The sequence below is a fragment of the Pseudorca crassidens genome, chromosome 18 (genome assembly GCF_039906515.1).
Source record: "Pseudorca crassidens isolate mPseCra1 chromosome 18, mPseCra1.hap1, whole genome shotgun sequence".
Taxonomy (NCBI): Eukaryota; Metazoa; Chordata; class Mammalia; order Artiodactyla; family Delphinidae; genus Pseudorca; species Pseudorca crassidens.
The window spans coordinates 19267103-19290135 of NC_090313.1; the positions used below are offsets into that span (position 1 = coordinate 19267103).

The 23033-nt window shown below is 37.0% G+C and overlaps 1 long non-coding RNA gene across 2 annotated transcripts in view; it reads left to right on the top strand.

The window, feature by feature from the left end:
* LOC137210922 (uncharacterized) overlaps window positions 1-9312 on the top strand; it is a 141482-nt gene extending 132170 nt beyond the window's left edge. For both annotated transcript variants that reach the window (XR_010936803.1, XR_010936802.1), the window contains one exon: window positions 8773-9312. This is a non-coding gene — a long non-coding RNA (uncharacterized lncRNA). The remainder of the gene's footprint in view (window positions 1-8772) is intronic.
* The last annotated feature ends 13721 nt before the right edge of the window (window positions 9313-23033 follow it).

Sequence of the window (23033 nt, forward strand, 5' to 3'; positions counted from 1 at the left end):
AAATAGACATTTCTCCAAAGAAGATATACAGACTGCCAACAAACACATGAAAGAATGCTCAACATCATTAATCATTAGAGAAATGCAAATCAAAACTACAATGAGATATCATCTCACACCAGTCAGAATGGCCATCATCAAAAAACTAGAAACAATAAGTGCTGGAGAGGGTGTGGAGAAAAGGGAACACTCTTTCACTGCTGGTGGGAATGTGAATTGGGACATCCCCTATGGAGGACAGTATGGAGGTTCCTTAAAAAACTACAAATAGAACTACCATATGAAACAGCAATCCCACTACTGGGCATATACCCTGAGAAAACCATAATTCAAAAAGAGTCATGTACCAAAATGTTCACTGCAGTTCTATTTACAATAGCCCGGAGATGGAAACAACCTAAGTGGCCACCGTCAGATGAATGGATAGAGAAGAAATGGCACATATATACAATGGAATATTACTCAGCCATAAAAAGAAACGAAATTGAGCTATTTGTAATGAGGTGGATAGACCTAGAGTCTGTCATACAGAGTGAAGTAAGTCAGAAAGAGAAAGACAAATACCATATGCTAACACATATATATGGAATTTAAGGGGAAAAAAAGTCATGAAGCACCTAGGGGTAAGAAAGGAATAAAGACACAGACCTACTAGAGAACGGACTTGAGCATATGGGGAGGGGGATGGGTGAGGTCTGACAAAGCGAGAGAGAGGCATGGACATATATACACTACCAAACATAAGGTAGATAGCTAGTGGGAAGCAGCCGCATAGCACAGGGAGATCAGCTCGGTGCTTTGTGACCGCCTGGAGTGGTGGGATAGGGAGGGTGGCAGGGAGGAAGACGGAAGAGGGAAGAGATATGGGAACGTATGTATATGTATAAGTGATTCACTTTGTTATAAAGCAGAAACTAACACACCATTGTAAAGCAATTATACCTCAATAAAGATGTTAAAAAAAGAAACCACAGGGTGATGGGAGAGACCGCAGACAAGTTTGAGAGCCCTGGCCTGGCTGCCCTGAGGCTGGTATCCCAATAAATTAGCTCTTCAAAGGGTTATTCCTAAAACTTAGGACCTGTTCGGAAGGGGAGAGGCAGCACCTCCAAAGGAGGGCCTCTGGAGTGTGGAGTTCCAGAGTTTGGAGGCAGCAAACTCATCAACATCCGCTCATTTGTTCTGATGTCTCGGAGTAAAGCATTTGCTCTTGTGCACATGAGGAAAGTCTGAAGGGAATTGTGCCTTTACGAATTGTGGCCAAATCAATTCATACCTATCAGTGCCAATAAATTATGTCCGTGAACGTCTGGTTCTTCAAAACAGAGCCGTTTGGCTGACAGGGTCTTTGTGCTCTGACCAGGTGTCAGACCTGAGCCTCTGAAGTGGGAGAACTGAATTCAGGGCATTGGACCACCAGAGGCCTCCTGGCCTCACGTAATATCAATTGACAAGAGTTCTCCCAGAGATCTCCATCTCAACACTAAGACCCACCTCCACTAAATGACCAGCAAGCTCCAGTGCTAGACACCCCATGCCAAACAAATAGCAAGACAGGAACCCCACCCATTAGCAGAGAGGCTGCCTAAAATCATACTAAGTTCACAGACACACCAAAACACACCACCGGACATGGTCCTGCCTACCAGAAAGACAAGATCCAGCCTCATTCACCAGAACACAGGCACTAGTCCCCTCCACCAGGGAGCCTACACAACCCACTGAACCAACCTTATCCATTGGGGGCAGACACCAAAAACAACAGGAACTACAAACTTGCAGCCAGTGAAAAGCAGACCCCAAACACAGTAAGTTAAGCAAAATGAGAAGACAGAGAAATATGTAGCAGAAAAGGAGCAAGATAATAACCCACCAGACCAAACAAATGAAGAGGAAACAGGCAGTCTATCTGAAAAAGAATTCAGAGTAATGATAGTGAAGATGATGCAAAATCTTGGAAACAGAATGGAGAAAATACAAGAAACGTTTAACAAGCACCTAGAAAAACTAAAGAGCAAACAAACAATGGAGAACAGCAATAAATGAAATTTAAAATTCTCTAGAAGGAATCAACAGCAGAATAACTGAGGCAGAAGAACAGACAGGTGACCTGGAAGATAAAATAGTGGAAATAACTACCGCAGCAGAATAAAGTTAAAAGAATGAAAAGAATTGAGGACAGTCTCAGAGACCTCTGGGACAACATTAAATGCACCAATATTTGAATTATAGGTGTCCCAGAAGAAGAAGGGAAAAAGAAAGGGACTGAGAAAATATTTGAAGAGATTATAGTTGAAACTTCCCTAATATGGGAAAGGAAATAGTCAATCAAGTCCAGGAAGCACAGAGAGTCACATACAGGATAAATCCAAGGAGAAACATGCCAAGACACATATTAATCAAACTATCAAAAATTAAATACAAAGAAAAAATATTAAAGCATCAAGGGAAAAGCAACAAATAACACACAAGGGAATCCCCATAAGGTTAACAGCTGATCCTTCAGCAGAAACTCTGCAAGCCAGAAGAGAGTGGCAGGACACATTTCAAGTGATGAAAGGAAAAAACCTACAACCAAGATTACCCAGCAAAGATCTCATTTAGATTTGATGGAAAAGTTAAAACCTTTAAAGACAAGCAAGAGCTAAGGGAATTCAGAACCATAAAACCAGCTTTACAACAAATGCTAAAGGAACTTCTTTAGGTAGGAAACACAAGAGAAGGAAAAGACCTACAATAACAAACCCAAAACAATTAAGAAAACCAAAACAATTAAGAAAGTACATATCAATGACTACCTTAAATGTAGATGGATTAAATGCTCCAACCAAAAGACATAGACTGGCTGAATGGATACAAAAACAAGACCATGTATATGCTGTCTACAAGAGACCCTCTTCAGACCAAGGGACACATACAGACTGAAAATGAGGGGATGGAAAAAGATATTCCATGCAAATGGAAATCAAAAGAAAGCTGGAGTAGCAATTCTGAGACAAAATGGACTTTAAAATAAAGACTATTACAAGAGACAAAGAAGGATACTACATAATGATCAAGGGATCAATCCAAGAGGAAGATATAACAATTATAAATATTTATGCACCCAACATAGGAGCACCTCAGTACATAAGGCAAACGCTAATAGCCATAAAAGGGGAAATCGACAGAAACACAATAATAGTAGGGGACTTTAACACCCCACTTTAACCAATGGACAGATCAATCAAAATGAAATAAGTAAGTAAATACAAGCTTTAAATGACACATTAAACACGATGAACCTAACTGATATTTATAGGACATTCCATCCAAAAACAAGATAATACACTTTCTTCTCAAGTGCTCATGGGATATTCTCCAGGATAGATCATATGTTGGGTCACAAATCAAGCCTTGGTAAATTTAAGAAAACTGAAATCGTATCAAGTATCTTTTCCAGCCACAACGCTATGAGACTAGATATCAATTACAGGGAAAAAACTAAAAAATACAAACACATGGAGGCTAAACAATACACTACTAAATAACCAAGAGATCACTGAAGAAATCAAAGAGGAAATCAAAAGATACCTAGAAACAAAATGACAATGAAAACATGACAACCCAAAACATATGGGATGCAGCAAAAGCAGTTCTAAGAGGGAAATTTATAGCAATACAGTCCTACCTCAAGAAATAAGAAAAATCTCATATAAACAACCTAACATTACACATAGAGCAATTAGAGAAAGAAGAACAAAAGCCCCCCAAATTTAGCAGAAAACCTCATAAAGATCAGATCAGAAATAAAAAGAAATGAAGAAAACGATAGTAAAGATCAATAAAACTAAAAGCTGGTTCTTTGAGAAGATAAAAAATATTGATAAACCATTAGCCAGACTCATCAAGAGAAAAAGGAAGACTCAAGTCAACAGAATTAGAAATGAAAAAGGAAAAGTAACAACTAACACTGCAGAAATACAAAGGATCATGAGCAACTACAGGCCAATAAAATGGACAGCTGCAAGAAATGGACAAATTCTTAGAAAAGCACAACCTTCCAAGACTGAACCAGGAAGAAACAGAAAATATAAACAGAACCACCACAAGCACTTAAATTGAAACTGTGCTTTAAAATCTTCCAACAAACAAAAGCCCAGGATAAGATGGCTTTACAGGCAAATTCTATGAAACATTTAGAGAAGAGCTAACACCTATCCTTCCCAAACTCTTCCAAAATATAGCAGAGGAGGAACACTCCCAAACTCATTCTACGAGGCCACCATCACCCTGACACCAAAACAAGGCAAAGATGTCACAAAAAAAGAAAACTGCTGGCCAATATCACTGATGAACCGAGATGCGAAAATCCTCAACAAAATACTAGCAAACAGAATCCAGCAGCATATTAAAAGGATCATACACCATGATCAATTGGGGTCTATCCCAGGAATGCAAGGATTCTTCAATATACCTAAATCAGTCAGTGTGATATACCATATTAAAAAACTAACTGATAAAATCCATATGATCATCTCAATAAATGCACAAAAAGCTTTCAATAAAATTCAACACCCATTTATGATAAAAACCCTCCAGAAAATAGGCATAGAGAGAACTGACCTCAACATAATAAAGGTTGTATATGACAAACCCACAGCTAACATCGTTCTCAATTGTAACAAACTGAAACCATTTCCACTAATATCAGGAACAAGATAAGGTTATCCACTCACCACTGTTATTCAACATAGTTTTGGAATTTTTAGCAACAGCAATAAGAGAAGAAAAAGAAATAAAAGGAATCCAAATTGGAAAAGAAGAAGTAAAGCTGTCACTGTTTGCAGATGACATGATAGTATACATAGAGAATCCTAAAGATGCTACCAGAAAACTACTAGAGCTAATCAATGAATTTGGTAAAGTAGCAGGATACAAAAATTAATGCACAGAAATCTCTTGCATTCCTATACACTAATGATGAAAAATCTGAAACAGAAATTAAGGAAACACTCCCATATACCATTGCAACAAAAAGTATAAAATACCTAGGAATAAACCTACCTAAGGAGACAAAAGACCTGTATGCAGAAAACTATGACACTCATGAAAGAAATTAAAGATGATACAATCAGATGGAGGGATGTACCATGTTCTTGGATTGGAAGAATCAACATTGTGAAAATGACTCTACTACCCAAAGCAATCTACAGATTCAATGCAATCCCTATCACACTACCAGTGGCATTTTTCACAGAACTAGAACAAAAAACTTCACAATTTCCATGGAAACACAAAAGACCCAGAATAGCCAAAGCAATCTTGAGAAAGAAAAACGGAGCTGGAGGAATCAGGCTCCCTGACTTCAGACTATACTACCAAGCTACAGTAATCAAGACAGTGTGGTACTGGCACAAAAACAGAAATATAGATCAATGGAACAGGATAGAAAGCCCAGAGATAAACCCACACACATATGGTCACCTTATCTTTGATAAAGGAGGCAAGAATATACAATGGAGAAAAGACAGCCTCTTCAATAAGTGGTGTTGTGATAACTGGACAGCTACATTTAAAAGAATGAAATTAGAACACTCCCTAACACCATACACAAAAATAAACTCAAAATGGATTAAAGACCTAAATGTAAGGCCAGACACTATCAAACTCTTAGAGGAAAACATAGGTAGAACCCTCTATGACATAAATCACAGCAAGATCTGTTTTGACCCACCTCCTAGAGAAATGGAAATAAGAACAAAAATAAACAAATGGGACCTAATTAAACTTAAAAGCTTTTGCACAACAAAGGAAGCCATAAACAAGCTGAAAAGACAACTCTCCGAATGGGAGAAAATATTTGCAAATGAAGCAACTGACTCTCCAAAATATACAAGCAACTCATGCAGCTCAATAACAAGAAAACAAACAACCCAATCCAAAAATGGGCAGAAGACCTAAATAGACATTTCTCCAAAGAAGATATACAGATTGCCCACAAACACATGATAGGATGCTCAACATCACTAATCATTAGAGAAATGCAAATCAAAACTACAATGAGGTATTACCTCACTCCAGTCAGTATAGCTATCATCAAAAAATCTACAAACAATAAATGCTGCAGAGGGTGTGGAGAAAAGGGAACAGTCTTGCACTGTTGGTGGGTATGTAAACTGATATAGCCACTATGGAGAACAATATGGAGGTTCATTAAAAAACTAAAAATAGAACTACCATACGACCCACCAAGCCCACTACTGGGAATATACCCTGAGAAAACCATAATTCAAAAAGAGTCAGGTACCACAACGTTCATTGCAGCACTATTTATAATAGCCAAGACATGGAAGCAACCTAAATGTCCATCGACAGATGAATGGATAAAGAAGATGTGGCACATATATATTACTGTGGAATATTATTCAGCCATAAAAAGAAACAAAATTGAGTTATTTGTAGCAAGGTGGATGGATCTAGAGTCTGTCCTACAGAGTGAAGTAAGTCAGAAAGAGAAAAACAAGTACCGTATGCTAACACATATATATGGAATCTAAGAAAACAAAATGGTTCCGATGAACCTGGAGACAGGACAGGAATAAAGACGCAGACCTACTAGAGAATGGACTTGAGGACAGGCGGGGCGGGAAGGGTAAGCTGGGATGAAGTGAGAGAGTGGCATGGACATACATACATTACCAAATGTAAAACAGGTAGCTAGTGGGAAGCAGCCGCATAGCACAGGGAGATCAGCTCGGTGCTTTGTGACCACCTAGACGGGTGGGATAGGGAGGGTGGGAGGGAGATGAAAAGTGAGGAGATATGGGGATATATGTATACGTATAGCTGATTCACTCCGTTATACAGCAGTAACTAACACAACAATGTAAACAATTATACTCCAACAAAGATGTTACAAAATAATATTAATAATAACAATCCACCCAAGGCCTGCAGTGACTGCTATGGCTATGGCAATAATTTTTGCTTTTTTGAGGGGAAGAGGATACCCATTATCAGAATTAGGAAGTTCTATTATATTACTGTACTGCAAAACAACAACAACAATTTTATGAATCAATTTTGAATTTTGCCAGATACTTTTTTCTTCATCTGTTGTGATAATATTATTTTTCTTTTTTTTCCTGTTAATATAGTTAATTGCATTGATTGATTTTCAAATATTAAACCAAATTTCCATTCATAAAATAAACGCTACTATGTCTCACAGCATCAGTGCTTTCCATTCTGACAGATTCAGTTTACTATAATCTTGGACAGGATTTTTGCTTCTACAATCATGGAAGAGTTTGGCATGTAATTTTCTATTACAAAATCCATGTCGTGTTTTGGTATGGGGGGAGGGTTTGATTTGATAAAACATGTTGATATCTTTTTGGAAGGAGATTTTCATGAGAAGATTTCTAATTACAAATATATTGAAAAAATATATTTTTTCTTACGTTAGTTTTAAAATTTGTGTTTTTGAGAAATTTGTACATTTTATATTTTTCACACCTATTGGCCTGAATTTGTTTGCAATAAACTTCTGTTATCTTTTAAATTTCTATAGGATTTGTATTGTGTCCCTTTTATTTCCATTGTTGACAGCGAGTACTCTCTCCTTTTTCATAATTGGTATTAGTAGGAGTTTATCAATTGTATTAGTCATTTTAAAACACCAACTTTTGGCTTTGCTGATTTTTTCTGTTATATTTTTCTATTATTTTAAATTTTGTTCTAAGCAGTATTTTATCTATATTCCAAATCTTTTAATGTATTTTATTTTCATTACCATTAAAGTTAAAAATATTTTCTAATTTTCATTTTGGGTTATTTAGAAATGTTACTTAATTACCAAATATTTGAACTTTTTAAAGTTATTTTATTATTGATTTTATTATTGATATTTTTTACTTGTGCTGTTCAAATCCATATTTTTCTGTTTTTGTGTGTGTGTACATGTGGTGTGTTCTATCAGCCTAAGAGACATATGTTAAAATTTCTAAGTACATATGTAGATGTATCTATTAATACAGTCTCTGTCCATCTTTTGCTTCATTTATTTTTAGCCCATGTGATTAAATTTATACAAATTTAGAGTTGTGACATCTGCCTGCTGAATTAACTGTTTTAACATTATGAAATATTCTTTTTAAAGTATAAGTTTTATGTAGAAAGCCTGTTTACATTCTGAAGTCCCATTGCTGAAACATAATTACAGCTCCTTACATAATTATAGATTCTTATGTGGTGTATTGGCTCTGGTTTCACCACATTATAGATGATATGTGTAGCACAGAGCAGAGTACACAATGGATTTTAAATAAAATAATCTCATTTTTTTCTTCAAATCATGGGATTTCTTTGTGCCTATATATCATGGTTGATATGGGCCAATATTGTTGAAAAATCTGGGAAAGACCTTGATACCCTAGGTTTGGTAATAATGGAAGGTTTATTTTTAGTCTAAGGTAAAAGTGGATATAGATAATTAGAGCCTTTAAGGGAAAACAGGTGATAAGCCCCAACCTTTCTCTGTGCCATTAAGAATGGCATTCGGTGATGCTGTTAACTTAATGGATAATGGCGGAAGCAGAGTAAGGATCTGGGGCTGGCAGAAGAAGTGGAATTGCTGAATCAAGGATTTGCTTAAGAAGTCAGGAGCAAACTGTAGAATACAGATTCTTGGGAAGTTCTGGGACAGGATTGCTCCCTTTCCCTCTAAAACTTACTCGGTTCAATTTAGCAGTCTTCTACTTGACACTAACCATATTCTAATATTTCTAGGTGTTGAAGTTCAAAGACAAATAAGACGCAGTTGCAGTTCTTGAGATATCTGTCATCTGATGGATGAAAGAAACACAAACAAATGTTTTGAAGTGAAATAAAAGAGAATGTGAAGTCAGACCATTGCCAGACACAAAGGAATACCTGTGACAGTGCCAACTTGTAATGCAGCCACTAACACGAAGGGAGAGGTGGGCATAAGACAGGGAGTAAATGGAGGGGTGAATAGTAAGAGCTAATTAAATGCTTGTTTACTGGATCTTGAAATTATTGGAGATTTTTGTCAAATGTTTAATTTTCATATGCAATCTAGAATATTAGTACAATTTTGCATATTACATTTAGAGAGTAACATGTTTGTATAATAACATTAAAAAATTTTCTAATTTTTCTGTATATTATATGCACTAAAACTTTGTAAAATATATTAACTCCTCTTCCAAAAATCAATAATCTATCATCTTGTAGAAGGCACTTGTTTGCTCAAAGTTACATGTAAATAAAATTCTATGACCATTTTTTTTAATTTTAATTTTTATTTTTTTTGCGGTACGCGGGCCTCTCACTGTTGTGGCCTCTCCCGTTGCGGAGCACAGGCTCCGGATGCGCAGGCTCAGCAGCCACGGCTCACGGGCCCAGCCGCTCCGCGGCATGTGGCATCTTCCCGGACCGGGGCATGAACCCGCGTCCCCTGCATCGGCAGGTGGACTGTCAACCACTGCGCCACCACAGAAGCCCTCTATGACCTTTCTTTCCTTGTAGGTGATATTTTGATGAGAGAAGGTGCATAGCAAGAGACCTCCTATTTATATGAAGGAAACTACAGCTTTTAGATTTCTAATACTAGTGAAGGAGAATTTGACTGAGCTAAACATGTTGAAAATTCAGCCTTGACAGCTGGAAAAGATAAATGAAATCCAGTTTTTCTGCCTGGGTCATTATTTAAGTTCCTGCTTGGGATTAGGATAGGACTCGAAGGCATCACCTTCTATAGATCATCTACCTTGCTCCTAGATGCTTCCATTTATACTGGGTAAACTTGCCCCAGCAGAGATGATTTATAGGGGATGATATTCCTTGTATATGGTAAATGTCACTAAATTATACCAGGAAATTTGAAAAGCAATTAATTTAGAAAAAAATTAAGTATATGAATAATTTAAAAAATCCTAGAAGTTAATAATAGTTCAGTTCCATCTGGAATGTTACAAAATTGAAAGCCCTAGATATAACTTCTTGAGCAACTGCTCAGAAATCTGACTGTTAAAAATTGCCAAAGAGCAAAGAAGTGGAATGGGAATCATATGATGATGCATATGACAAAAGAATAAGAAGTTATGTAATTTTTTTCCTCTGGATTGATTGTCTTAGAGGTTGGAGTCTTGGTTTCCTATGTAAAGGTATGCAACTCATTTTTGATGCCTAAATACTAAGTGAATAACTCAATTATAATCTATCATCAAATTAAACATGAAAATAGACTTTTTATTTCAACTTAATAAAAATATTTTATATTAATTGAACATGTACCTACTATGTGCAAGGCACTGAGTGAAATAAACACGTCAGAAATGCACAGGATCTGCTCTCAAGGAATTTTAATCTAGTAGAAGAAAGAAAGCAGACACTCAGGAAAGGATGGAGCACATTCCAAATAGTAAATTACAGACTTTCAGTGAGTAATAAAATCATGCTAAGGCACTCAGAAAGCAGAGTATTTCCAGCTCTGTTAGTCCAGAGACTTTTAATGGAGGTCATGAAGGCAATTATATTTGAACTGCCTCTTGAAGAATGAGTAAGATTTGAATAGACGTAAATGAGTGGGAAACTTTTCCACAGAGGAGTATTAGTAAACATGTAAATAGGAAAACACAACTGAGCTGACTTGGTAGGCTACAGATGACAAATTCATGGAAGACAGTTATGAGAAAAACTGTTAAGGGAGGTTGGGACCCTGTTTGTAATGGGCATTGAAACCTGTGCCAGGAATGTAGACTCTAATAACCATCGATATCACAAGTCCTTCGCAATAAGCGAGGGAGTTGTATGATTGAAGCAGTGCTGTAATAGTTCTAGAAAGATTGCAGAGGAGAGCAGTGAAGCAAGAAGGCCGTAAAGATGCTGTTAAGTGTCTAGGCACCACATCTCAAGATAAGGGGACTGGGGGCAAGGGGTTTTTAGTTAGATCTATTTGTATAAAATGAATAAAATATGGAGAGTGATTAGATATTGTTGGTTTTAGGAACAATACAAAGAAAAGTAATGACTCCGTGAATAAAAATACACAGGTCTGGAGAGAGAACTGGAAAGGGCAATACAAATGGAAATTCCCACCATATTGTTTCTTATAAGGAAAGAAATTTTAGAGCTACAACATTGCTGAAGGAAAATATTTGTAGTCATCAGTACAGCTATGAAAGTTGAAGCCAAGAGGGTGGGCAGGCTTCTTATGGACTCCATACAAGATGAGAAGAGTCATATAGCAAAGGCTATGATTAGGGCATGCCCACAATTAATCCCATAAAGAATCCAGTATAGGACAAGGGAATGAGTTTTCAAAAAATTAAAAGGACTAAAAGAGATAGAGTATTACTGAATCTAAAAAAGTCTTAAAAAGAAGAGTTGGTAGTTTTCTAAGGTACAACAGAAAGATAGACAAAGTAAGGACTGGCAGCCAGCCATTCTAACGTACGGTTATGAGGTGCCTATAGGATTCTAAAGGTGCAGGTTTCAGAAAGTGAAGAATAAGGGGGAGTACATGCATAATTCAGGCCTGACAGGTTATCAGTTTTGGTTTCTCTCCATTCAATCATTCACAACGTATTTGTGGAGCACCTCCAATGAGCTTTAGGGATTGGGGATATAGCAGTGGACAAAACAAATTCTTTCATGCTTCTTATATTCTAACAGGGAAACAAATGTATATCAAGTGGTGATGAGTTAAAGAAGAAAAATAGGAAAGAATGGGGATATCTAAGGGATTCATAGTCCCCAACTTAAAAGGGGATGCTTTTTTTTTTTTTAATCATTTATTTTTGGCTGCATTGGGTCTTCATTGCTGTGCGCGGGCTTTCTCTCGTGGCGAGCGGGGGCTACTCTTCGTTGCGGTGCGCAGGCTTCTCACTGTGGTGGCTTCGCTTGTTGCAGAACACGGGCTCTAGGCACATGGGCTCAGTAGTTGTGGCTCGCAGGCTCTAGGGCGCAGGCTCAGTAGTTGTACAGCACGGGCTTAGCTGCTCCGCAGCATGCGGGATCTTCCTGGACCAGGGCTCAAACCCATGTCCCCTGCATTGGCAGGCGGATTCTTAATCACTGTGCCTCCAGGGAAGCCCCGGGGATGCTTTTTCTTCTCATATTTACCAGTGTTCCATCTTTGCATCAGACTCAAGCCTGGCCACAGGCTTATTTCAAGAATTATTGAAAAACTGCAAAATGCCATTGGAGAATGGAGTCACTTCTTGGCCTTGCCCTTTCTTATAGAGCACACTCCTTAGAATGTCTGACTCTATTCATGTCGTTTATACAGAAGAATTAGCCCTTTCTGCAAAATTTAAAAATTTTGTAGAAGCTGTGGGTAGAAAGATAAAACTGAGGAAATACGAGGAAATAGAGTGCCAGTCCCAAGATACCTTTTTCTCTATGTCTGTCTTAAACAGATCAGGAAGAAGATCAAGTTATTTTATTTTAAGGAATTGGTTGCCTTAAATGTATTAAGGACCATATTAACACAACACACACGTGCCTCCTACTGACATGGCTTGAGCATATTTTCATCTAAACTCAGTGGAATGAACAAATATGAAAGCTTCTACAATAATTCATGGTTAATAATAATTCAAGGGCTTCCCTGGTGGTGCAGTGGTTGAGAGTCCACCTGCTGATGCAGGGGACACGGGTTCGTGCCCCGGTCCGGCTGGGCCTGTGAGCCATGGCTGCTGAGCCTGCGCGTCCGGAGCCTGTTGCTCCGCAACGGGAGAGGCCACAACAGTGAGAGGCCCGCATACCGCAAAAAAAAAAAAAAATAATAATAATAATTCAAAGTCATAGCCTTCAGCATGCACAAATAGGAAATGCATAGGCAAGTTCTGATTTAATTTAACACTTTTTGCAAGGTCAGTTTGCTTAATAAGGAATATGAATGAATAAGGAAACCATGTTTCAAGCAGGACAGAAATCAATGCTGAGTGCTGGAGAGAAGGCCCTTTCACTACCTTGATTAACCTTGCATTACCTTCTTAAAATGAATATATCTATAAACACAGGAAATTTCACACTTCCCCAGACAGAAGGTAATTAAAATTGCCTTATGTGTCTGTTTAGTGGAGGATATGTGATGATATTCTGCCTTTATTTAAAACAACCTTTGGTATTAAATGTTGTCTTACCTAAAAAGCAATACGGCAGAATGACTTTTATTACAGACGGTAATTTATGAAAAATGTAGCCAAAGGAATTGATGTCAAACTTTTGTCTGCAAGCTCTATTTACTTTCATATTGCTCACTATTTACCAAGGTTTGCTATAGCACTAGGCACTATCTCAGCTGGCATTCTGCCTGTTTATATTTTTTAAAGTGGTTTTGTTTTTTATTCTCATACAGCATTGGAGCTAATTACAGCTGCTCACTCTTCTAGTTCAACCCCCAAAGCTCTCCGTTTTCTTTGGGTTTTGCTTTCACTCACAGGCATAATATTTTTTTTTTCCATTTTGTGTCTGATCCTCTTTCATATACAACCAGGAGAGGAGCGTCCTCTGCCACAGAGAATGAAAAGGCTTTTAGAACTAATTTTCATTTGCTGTGCAGTGCCCATGGCGTTCTTGGAGTGTGTGATGTGCTATCATCAGGTTTTGATTATGCAATTGAAATGCAAAAAGTTTAAAATCTCAGCTTTATTGGCCTTAGCAGTTTGCACTCTTCCAAAAGCTCTGTTAGAACAAATACATGATCACATTTGGTTTAAAATGACTACATGTTTTAAGGAAAGGAATCTAATAGATGATGCTTAGAGAGAAACTGGTGTTTTGAAATTTTATACTGTATTTTTATGCCAATTTTGTTCATTTTTTTCTGTTAAAAATGGTCTTATTTGAATATGAGTTAAATTTGGAAAAAGTGCCCAAATGTACCTTGTCTCTCAATTTGCTGGCAAAGACCTGGGAGGATAGATCTTTATCAAAATATTCTACATAGAAGTAAATGCAGTAAAAAAAAAAAAAAAAAACTGGCTGTTTGTACTTTTTTTTTACCTTGCAAGTCTTCCACTTCACATCACTTTGAACGGGAGGGGACCTTGGATTATTATAAAAAGCAAAACAATCTGTTTTCTTGGGAAGGACTTAAAAATCTGTGTATCTGCATGGATATGTGAGTGTGTGTGCGCCCACCCATTATTCTAGGCTAATCAAGAAAAGACTTCGGTAAACATGCAAAATTAGAGCAACTTCAGTTAGGTTTTAAGGGTCTTGCAGTTGCATCCATGAGACTAGACTAGAAATTAAAAATGAGCTCTACTGTAGGGGATGTGGCTTGCTGTATTTTCTCTTCCTCCACTGATTCAGATATTGCTTGGTGTCTTAGAAGCTGATGTAGGGAGAAAAAGACTGGACTATAAGAAAGTAAGGAATAGTTGAATTCCTTTTTTCTTAAATTTTTGAGGCTTTGATAGTCACATTAAAATAATTTTGTGGCCATTTTAGAAATAGGAGAGCAAATGCTGAATTACAGGATTCTTACGTAGTTTATATTCATATAAGACATCATGCCTAAACTGAGATCTTAAAAGAGCTTATGCCACATTTGAATTAGATACACTAAGCACCCTTGGAAATAATAATGATCAAGTTAACCTGCCATGAAGCTTGAATATAAATCTCTGTATTAGTTTAGCAATGTTGACCTCACTACCTTACATTCTAATCATGAGAATGAGATCTGTATGCGACAGTGTACTAACACCAAAGAAACTTGGGCAAAAAAAAATGAACTTCAGCTTCCTTACAGAATCAGAGATCAAAAGATCTGTTCCATTAAACTCTGAACCAGAGAAATTCATCTGTCTGCCCCAGTGCCTAGTGTCAATCAGTGACCCAGCTTTAGCTGGATTACGGTTAAGCCTGAATGGTCATGCAAGAGAGAATTTCAGACAGCCAGTCTCCAAAGAGATTCCTATTCTAAGACTCAACATGAAACAGAAATATGTTTAGGTTTTTGCTGTGTAGCAAAGAAATCTTGTTCACCTTTAAAGACATAGTGAAAGAACTGTATACTGTATTTGTCCTACACATATACATACAAAAATTGGATAATCATTAGAAATGTGACACAAATGGACATTTTGTTTCATGTATTTCTTTCTAAGGATTTGGGGCCTTTCTTTGCTCTCTTAATTTGCTTAATATAATTTAAACCAAGATTCCAATAGGCTATGGTATTAAGAAAACTTCTGAGAATCTAAAGTCTCATTGTGTCTTTACAGCTCATATAATTACAGCCAGTTTATTGAGGAATTCCAACTCACTGGAATATCAAGAAGTAACTGTTCCCTACCTGCGTCTTGTTGAAGCCTCCCTTTTCACTGATGAGTCAATTTCTTTGCAACAACTTACTCAAATTCTGTAACTTTTCAGTTATATCAGTTGTTGGAAAAGTCTCAAATTTGATATTAAAACCTAGTCTTATTCATTATGAAAGTTCAATATCATTATCAGTTTCAGTTCTATTGTTCACTTTTAAATATGCAGATTCAGAAAGTCAGATTGAGATTCATACATGTTTAATGGCATCAACTGAGGAGTTGATCATGTGGTACACGTTGAAAAGTACAGATAAAATAAGGTCTGAATTTAAAAACATTTTGATTTTAATCTTAACATGAAAGCAATGAAATAGATTAAGTCCACGTATATCCTGTTGGTTAATTGCACTATCAGAAGACAAATTTAATTTAGAGGATACATTGATTCTAAATGAAATGAGTCATGAGATAAGAAGTTTCAAGATTTGTGACTCCTGTGGCCATAATTACATATGAAATCTTTGAATATGAGTAAATTTCTATCTTTAAGCAGAGTGTGGAAAGGGTATCTTTTGAATACATATATATATATATATATATATATATATATATAATTTTATAGTAAATTAGTGTAGACTGAAATGTCTGTCTTTTAGGTAGATTCAATTTTATTATAAACATGTGGTGCATCAAAATATTAAACTGTATACATAAAAACCTGGATAACTTTTTCACTTATGTGAAAGTAGTTAAAATAATTATTTTCTAACAGAATGCTGATCAGATATTAAAATCTTTATCCTAATTGCAAAAACACCCAGGAGATGGAAAGCATGTTGACCTGAGTTCTGGATCATGGGTTAGAAGAGGAAAATAGATGAAGGATAACTAGAGACCATGGCGAGATTGAAGTGTCATCTGTGTATCTGCACAGTGTCTGTCATCATGGCACCTGGGCATGACAGGGAAATACGCATGTGCACAGTCATAATACAGCTTTGAGGCTCAGAGTCCTGGTGACCTCAAAGATCTGAGAACTTGGAGTGGTTTTATGGATTTCCCTTTCCAGTCTTCGGCTTAGCTTCTAAAATGATTCATTAACAAATAGTAATCACATAACAGTTTTCACTTGGGTGCTTATAACAAAATGACCCTCTCCACTTTACAGCCTCTACTTAAAGACAAAAAGTGCTTAACGCCTAAGTAGAAATAGCTCCTGTTCATTGCCTTTTTGCATATAAGGAATGAGACTGTGACTGATGTTTATGGCAAAGAGTTTTTATTAAATAAGAGTCTTTCTTTGAGCAGCAGAATAATTTGAAAAGGAATTTGAGTTCATTTAAGAACATTGCCTCACTTTTCTCCAAATACTCTCGTGTTCTCTTCTAAAGATGTTGCTTGGCAGCCCTGTCATCTTCATCTGATTCAGCCTCCTAATTATTTTGCTTTAATGGAAGAAACTCTGATAACATATTCATAAATAAATGCTTATTAAAACAGCTCATTTATCAGTGCCTCTTTGTAGTCAGTTCAGTTGGGTTATGATATTATTGGTTTATGTAATCAGTTCAGTTGGGTTATAATGCCTGCAGTGTGTTAGTTATTCAAGTGCAATAATCAGGGGGGACTTGTGTTTATATTTTGAACTTCCTTCTAAAGATTAATACCACCTTCAAAACAGTACACTAATAAAAGTATATGCGAAGTCCATTTGAGCATTGTATTATAAGAAAAGTCTGCAATTTGACCTCGTATTAGGCTAGAATAAAATATTATAAATATAAAATATGATTATCTAATTTTGTTTTTGTAGAATATCTGTTTTAAAAAAGAGATACAGCAAATGCTACCCCTCTAATATAAAAGAGTTAATAAACTCTCTTCATAACATTCTGCATCTACATAAAGTTTAAAAAATGAAAACAAATTGCCCATGGGAAGGGAATGCTTTGTCCACCGAGACGCAGAGGTGACAAAGACTTGTTTAGCAGCACGACTTGTCTGGCCTCCTACTCCAAACCTTCAGCTTATTCCGGAGTCCTGTTTTTCTCCTATTATCTACATCTCTCCACAAATTGCTTTTTTTCAGTTCATTTCTTAATGGCTACTTTTTAAATGCCTGCAATTTTCATAGCAGTGGGTTAATTTCACTAAGTTGCTCAAATTATTACAGTGAATGTTGTTATGAGGATTATATAAAAGCATCTATTTATACAATGCTTAGCCCACACACTTAATATCTCTTTGTCTCATTTTGCCCACCTCTACACACTGAGATATGGTTGAATAAATTTTTAAATTTATTTTTAATTTTTAAAAATTTCTAATTTTTAAGATATAATTGACATATAATATCATGTAAGTTTTAGGTATATTGTGTGTTGATTTGATACATTATCCAATAATTACTAGGTATCATTTTATGTCAGCTTTCAACAGCACTTGGTAGAGTTGGTCATTATGTTTTTAAAATAATTTCTTTCTTTGTGGACATCATATTCTCCTTTATTGGTTGCTTCTCAATTTCTTTCTGGCTCCTTATCCTTCCGATATATTAATTTTGGAGCGCTTCAGTGCTCAGTGCTTGTACTACTTCTTGACAGTATTAACACTCATCCCTTTGGTGAGCCCATTCAGTCTTCTTACCTTTTATATCATCTATACATTAATGACTCCCAAATTTATATGTAGCCAGTAACTTTTGTCTGAAATTGAGACTTCTACGTCTGATGCCCTCTGCAATTTCTCTTTATTGATGTCTAGTGGACATTTCCAGTATCTCCAATTAAATATAACCCAACTGAAACCTGTTATTACTATCCTTCCAAACTTCACCATCTGAGTAAAAACCAACAAATTAGTTCTAGTTGATCAAATTGAAGACTTTAGAATCATTCCTGACTTCTCTTTCACACCTCTAATCTATATACAAATAATGTTGGCTGTACTTTATGAATATTTTTTACCCCTCTACTACTACGTGGTCCAAGTTACTTTCCTCTTAAAAACAGATAATTGGAATTGCCTCATAATTTATATTCTTCCACCTATCTTTACTTTGCCTCCTAAATCTATTCCCATCTCCACAAAGCGAACCTTAAGAATTCAAATCAAGCCATATTACTTCTCTACCAAAATCTTGCAAATGGATTTCCATCTCACTCAGAGAAATAGCCAAGATCTCTATGAAATCTAGCATCTATCATTTCTTCATCCTTATTTTATCTACTCACCCTCTTACCCATTCTGGTTTTCCAACGCTCCTAATTCCTAACACACACCAGGCATGTTCTTGCGTCTGAGCTCTTACACTGGCTATTTACTTCTCCTGAAATTCTCTTTCTCAGCTATCCTCATAGCTGCTGCATCACATACTTCAAGTTTTGCCTCTGCCTCCCTTCCCACTTACTTAGTACTTCTTTTCCTCTCTCATGACTTGTTTTCATAGCATTTACTATCACCTGATACACTATGAAATTTACTACTGTTGCCTTTCTCCTTTCATTAGAATGTGAACTACATGGAGACTGGAATTTTTTTTTTTTTTTTTCTTTTTTAAACATCTTTATTGGAGGATAATTGCTTTACAATGGTATGTTAGTTTCAGCTTCACAACAAAATGAATCAGTTATATATATACATATGTTCCCATATCTCTTCCCGCTTGCGTCACCCTCCCTCCCACCCTCCCTATCCCACCCCTCCAGGCGGTCACACAGCACCGAGCTGATCTCCCTGTGCTATGCGGCTGCTTCCCACTAGCTATCTACCTTACGTTTGGTAGTGTATACATGTCCATGCCTCTTTATTGCTTTGTCACCGTTTACCCTTCCCCCTCCCCATAGCCTCAAGTCCATTCTCTAGTAAGTCTGTGAGACTAGAATTTTGATGATGTTGCCCACTGCTGTGTACATTCTTTGGCACAGAGTAAGTACCTAATAAATATTTGCTGAAAGAATGTGGTGAATGAAAATCTTATGCCCATCACTTGACCACTGGCAAAAAGTGATGAATGACTCTGATTTATTAGGCCAATTGGTCCTCTTCCCCTGGGGCTGGGTCTTATTTGCCGCCTAGACAAAATTGGGATTCTGTTAGTAAGGAAAATGGATGGCCACGTGGTTGGCAACCAACATAATTGCTGCCCAGAGGAGGAAGACAGAGGATAGTGTCTGAAGTGTTTAAATGTGTGTGCATCTTTAAAATAAAGTAAAAACATGAAAATTCATTTAGGTGCATATAAAAAGGTTCTATAATTTCTTGTGCTTCTACATTTCTTTTTTAAAAGTTGGATTTTTAGAAAGGAATACAAGTCTTTGAAATATCAAGAATCCTAATTACAATTTCAGGTGTCTTATACTATCAAACCCCCTTTAGCACCCTGTAAGCACAGAGTTTTCATTGTTGCTGTTGTTTTAATGCAAAAGTCCCTTTCTTTTCCTCGGTATGCTGAGAATGCTACCAAGAAGGTTTATCTCGCAGTCCTCCGCCTCTCCACCAGCGTGTGATTCATCCCTTCCGCCTCTACCTACGTGAAAGCATCCCTCTGTGATGAGGATGGGGTGGTCCACACAGAGTTCAGTGCCAAAAGAGAAGAGGTCTTGGTGCTCCGGCCAGATGTCAGGCCTGAGCCTCTGAGGTGGGAGAGCCAAGTTCAGGACACTGGACTACGAGAGAACTCCTGGCTCCACATAATATCAATGGGCGAGAGCTCTCCCAGAGATCTCCGTCTCAACGCTAAGACCCAGCTCAAGTCAACGACCAGCAAACGCCAGTGCTGGACACCCCCTGCCAAACAACTAGCAAGACAGGAACACAACCCCACCCATTAGCAGAGAGGCTGCCTAAAATCATAATAAGTTCACAGACATACCAAAAAACACCACTGGACACAGCCCTGCCCGCCAGAAACACATGATCCAACCTCATCCACAAGAACACAGACACCAGTCCCCTCCACCATGAAGCCTACACAAACCACTTAACCAACCTGACGCTCTGGGGGCAGACACCAAAAACAACAGGAACTGTGAACCTGCAGCCAGTGAAAAGAAGACCACAAACACAGTAACTTAAGCATAATGCGAAGGCAGAGAAATACGGAGCAGATGAAGGAGCAAGGTAAAAACCCACCAGAACAAACAAATGAAGAGGAAATAGGCAGTTTACCTGAAAAAGAATTCAGAGAAGTGATAGTAAAGATGATCCAGGGCTGCCCTGGTGGCGCAGTGGTTGAGAGTCCACCTGCCAATGCAGTGGACGCGGGTTCATGCCCCGGTCTGGGAAGATCCCACATGCCACGGAGTGGCTAGGCCTGTGAGCCATGACTGCTGAGCCTGTGCGTCTGGAGCCTGTACTCTGTAATGGGAGAGGCCACAACAGTGAGAGGCCCGTGTACCACAAAAAAACAAACAAACAAAAAAACACAAGATCCAAAGTCTTGGAAATAGAATGGAGAAAATACAAGAAAAGTTTAACAAGGACCTAGAAGAACTAAAGATGAAACAAACAATCATGAACAACACAATAAATGAAATTAAAAATTGTGTAGAAGGACTCAATAGCAGAATAACTGAGGCAGAAGAACAGATAGGTGACCTGGAAGATAAAATAGTGGATATAACTACTGCAGAGCAGAATAAAGATAAAAGAATGAAAAGAATAGAGGACAGTCTCAGAGACGTCTGGGACAACATTAAATGCACCAACATTCGAATTATAGAGGTCCCAGAAGAAGAAGAGAAAAAGAAAGGGACTGAGAAAATATTGGAAGAGATTATAGATGAAAACTTCCCTAATATGGGAAAGGAAATAGTCAATCAAGTCCAGGAAGCACAGAGAGTCACATACAGGATAAATCCAACGAAAAACATGCCAAGACATATATTAATCAAACTATCAAAAATTAAATACAAAGAAAAAATATTAAAGCAGCAAGAGACAAGCAACAAATAACATACAAGGGAATCCCTATAAGGTTAACTGCTGATCCTTCAGCAGAAAATCTGCAAGCCAGAAGGGAGTGGCAGGACATATTTCAAGTGATGAAAGGGAAAAACCTACAACCAAGATGACTCTACCCAGCAAGGAACTCATTTAGATTTGACAGAGCAATTAAAACCTTTACAGACAAGCAAAAGCTAAGAGAATTCAGCAGCACCAAACCAGCTTTACAACAAATGCTAAAGGAACTTCTCTAGCCAGGAATCACAAGAGAAGGAAAAGACCTACAATACCAAAGCCAAAACAGTTAAGAAAATGGTAATAGGAACATACAAATCAGTAATTACCTTAAATGTAAATGGATTAAATGCTCCAACCAAAAGACATAGACTGGCTCAATGGAAACAAAAACAAGACCTGTATATATGCTGTCTATAAGAGACCCACTTCAGACCTAGAGACACATACAGACTGAAAGTGAGGGGATGGAAAAAGATATTCTATGCAAATGGAAACCAAAAGAAAGCTGGAGTAGCAATTCTCATATCAGACAAAATAGACTTTAAAATAAAGACTATTATAAGAGACAAAGAAGGACACTACATAATGCTCAAGGGATCAATCCAAGAGGAAGATAAAACAATTGTAAATATTTATGCACCTAACACAGGAGAACCTCAATACATAAGGCAAATACTAACAGCCATAAAAGGGGAAATTGACAGTAACACAATAATAGTAGGGAACTTTAACACTCAACTTTCACCAGTGGACAGATCAACCAAAACAAAAATAAATAAGGAAACACAAGCTTTAAATGACACATTAAACAAGATGGACTTAATTGATATTTATAGGACATTCCATCCAAAAACAACAGAATATACTTTCTTCTCAAGTGCTCATGGAACATCCTCCAGGATAGATCATATCTTGGGTCACAAATCAAGTCTTGGTAAATTTAAGAAAATTGAAATCGTATCAAGTATCTTTTCCAACCACAATGCTATAAGACTAGATATCACTTACATGAAAAAAACTGTAAAAAATACAAACACATGGATGCTAAACAATACGCTACTAAATAACGAAGAGATCACTGAAGAAATAAAAGAGGAAACCAAGAAATACCTAGAAAAAAATGACAATGGAAACACGACGGCCCAAAACCTACGGGATGCAGCAAAAGCAGTTCTAAGAGGGAAGTTTATAGCAATACAATCCTACCTCAATAAACGAGAAAAATCTCAAAAAAACCCCCAAACCTTACACCTAAAGCAATTAGAGAAAGAAGAACAAAAAGACCCCAAAGTTAGCAGAAGGAAAGAAATCATAAAGATCAGATCAGAAATAAATGAAAAAGAAATGATGGAAACAATAGCAAAGATCAATAAAACTAAAAGCTGGTTCTTTGAGAAGATAAACAAAATTGATAAACCATTAGCCAGACTCATCAAGAAAAAAAGGAGAAGACTCAAATCAACAGAATTAGAAATGAAAAGGAAGAAATAACAACTGACACTGCAGAAATACAAAGAATCATGAGCGATTACTACAAACAACTATATGCCAATATATGACCACCTGGAAGAAACGGACAAATTCTTAGAAAAACATAACCTTCTGAGACTGAACCAGGATGAAATAGAAAATATAAACAGACTAATCACAAGCACTGAAATTGAAATTGGGATTGAAAATCTTCCAGCAAACAGAAGCCAAGGACCAGATGGCTTCACAGGCAAATTCTTTCAAACATTTAAAGAAGAGCTAACATCTATCCTTCTCAAACTCTTCCAAAAT